Here is a 2755-nt window from a genome sequence, read left to right as displayed (position 1 = left end):
AAATGTATTTGACAATGGCGGATTCAGAAATTTTCCGGGGGCCGAACTGACTGCCTAAGAGGGGGCCCGCTCCGGTCAAGCTTCAGAGATTCCCTTTATTATCAACCAGATTTTTCCCAGAAAAAGGTCAAACCATCAGAACCGTACCCTCCCCCTCCCCCTCTCGATCCCTTTTTTGATCTGCCAAAGAACCTGGCATGTTTTCTGATAATCACTTTCTACAAAATAAAATATATTTCTTCCATACAAAGGGTTATAACAATATTCAAACCATTGTAACAATTTAAAATAAAATTAATTTACGGAGATATTTATACATATTTATTGAAGTATAATTTTAAACATTTCCCGCTCTTAAAACTTTGCTACTCGGAATATCACGGACATGCTTCCGAAAGTTCGCGCATGTCGATTAGCGCTTTACTCAAAGAAACAACATTGTTTACGGCCCGAGAAAAACAGAAGTAAAAACTATTCTACTATGTACGTTTACAGCGATGGGATAAGGTAGCATGAGACAAGAACACAGAAGTGAACAATCTGTACGTTATTTTATTGTTACAAATTATTAGGTACATAGGCAATTGTGTTTCTATCAACAGATCGTACATGAAATTTTAAACCCATGCAGTGGCAGTGCCCAAACACATCGTGTGAACACGTGGTTTAAACATAAACAAGTATTGATTCTGAGCACATAGAGTACCTATAGGCTATTTATCAATTGACAGGTGCATATAAAACAGTTGAAGGCCTGTCATTCACTTCCAGTGTCGTATCCATTTTTTGTATTTAAAAAAAGGGGGGGGGCTAGATATATAATTAATGAAAGCTGAAAGGCTAAATCCATTTACATTCCTGCCAAATTGGACTATTATCTGTCACTATTTGCAAGTTGGGATTTCCACTATTTGCGGGTCGGGATTTCCCCTACGGAGGCACTTGTGGTCCTTGGACTCAGAAAATTCACTCAAATTATCCGTTTTCTACACTTTTTTTTCGTCATGCTTGTAAATACTGATTTGATATTATATTTGGTATATAGTTTTATCATGACAAGTTTCAGACGAAGTTTGATTTTTTTTTGGTCTGATGATTTTTTGCAGAGCATTTTCAACAATTGTACTTGTATCATCCTGATTATACCCATTTTACATTTTCTTTAAAAAACTGAGTTAAGGAAACTATATGATTTTAAAACAGGTAACAAAAAGAAATTATGAGGGAAAGACTGCTATAGATATAGGAAGATGTGGTATGAGTGCCAATGAGATAACTCTCCATCCAAGTAACAATTTATAAAAGTAAACCATTATAGGTCAAGGTACGGCCTTCAACACGGAGCATTGGCTCACACCGAACAGCAAGCTATAAAGGGCCCCAAAAATTACTAGTGTAAAACCATTCAAACCGGAAAACCAACAGTCTAATCTATATAAAAATGAGAAACACCTATGCACTACATAAACAGACGACAACAACTGTACATCAGATCACAAGCCAAGAAAAGAGTTAACACTTAGTACAAATGCAAGAAAAGAACATGTAGAAATTGAAATTAACGAGCAAATTTTAACAGCAAAATCATCCAAGATGTCTGTTAAATTTTTTTTTTATAAACTTGATGCATTTTCATCTTGTAGACTGTAAAATTAAAAACATCTTAAATCTGAATGTGATTTATTTATTTAGATGCATATATTTTTTTCAGGGTCCTCCATAATTCTTTGATTCAGCGGGAAAAATGGCAAAATTTCATTTGGTGCCTCAAAGTTGTTCACAATAATTCTTGGTAAGTTACATTATTTTAAATTCTATATTAGCAAGTAACTTGAAAAATTCACTGGAAAACAAATTTGAAACCCTGTTCATCCTAACCAACCTCAAGACTACTTTTTACTTATCCACAGTAGCTGTATGAACTTTTTACGTAAAATAAATAATTGTTATACGCCCGTCAAAATTTTGACGGGACGTATTATGGTATACAAATGTCTGGCGTCCGTCTATCCATCTGTCCGGCGTAAACATGAAAATAAGATTAAAACTTTTTGAGTTACAGGACTCCGTAACTAAAACAGGGGTGTTTTTTTTTCACATGTCGCGCTGTATCTCAAAAACCATTTATGATTATTGTTTAAAACTTAACACACTTCTTAGTTATATTTTTCTAAAGATTTTTATACTTTTTGGTGATGATTCAAAATTTTATTTCATAGTTATTGAGTTTTTTTGTAAAATAAAAAGGAGGGGGGAGTTCACATGTCGCACCGTATCTCAAAAACTATTTATGAATATTGCTTCAAACTTTACACACTTCTTAGTTATATTAATCCAAAGATCTGTATACTTTTTGGTGATGATTAAAAATTTTATTTTAGAGATATTGAGTTTTTTTGTAAAAAAGGAAGGGTTTTCACATGTCGTGCCGTATCTCAGAAACTATTTATGATTATCGCATAAAACTTCACACACAAGAGTTAGACGACGGGGGTATCATGCGCTCGTGGCACAGCTGTTTGTTTACTTCTGTGATTTAATTGTTACTGTTTTTTTTACAAACAGCATGTGTCTCAGAGTCCTTTCCTGGGTTGGTTGACGCAACCGAAACCATGATGAAGAGTGAAATGTCCAGGTTCCTTTAAATATGCCCCTGAAAGACGCGAAGGTGGAGGGAGGAACGAAAAAAACAAGAGGCAGGATGAGGACATTTCAAATTCCATTCCAGATACTGAAAATAAATAAATGCTCTTTT

General features: G+C 34.5%; 1 long non-coding RNA gene across 1 annotated transcript; it reads left to right on the top strand.

The window, feature by feature from the left end:
• The first annotated feature begins 433 nt into the window (after positions 1-433).
• Positions 434-2755, top strand: LOC143074794 (uncharacterized). Its single transcript, XR_012978090.1, has 3 exons — positions 434-542; positions 1712-1792; positions 2566-2755. It is a non-coding gene; the product is annotated as an uncharacterized LOC143074794 (long non-coding RNA).

The sequence above is a fragment of the Mytilus galloprovincialis genome, chromosome 5, assembly GCF_965363235.1.
Source record: "Mytilus galloprovincialis chromosome 5, xbMytGall1.hap1.1, whole genome shotgun sequence".
NCBI classification, from domain to species: domain Eukaryota; kingdom Metazoa; phylum Mollusca; class Bivalvia; order Mytilida; family Mytilidae; genus Mytilus; species Mytilus galloprovincialis.
Note: the sequence above shows the minus strand (reverse complement) of the source record. Positions and strands in the feature narration are given on the sequence as shown.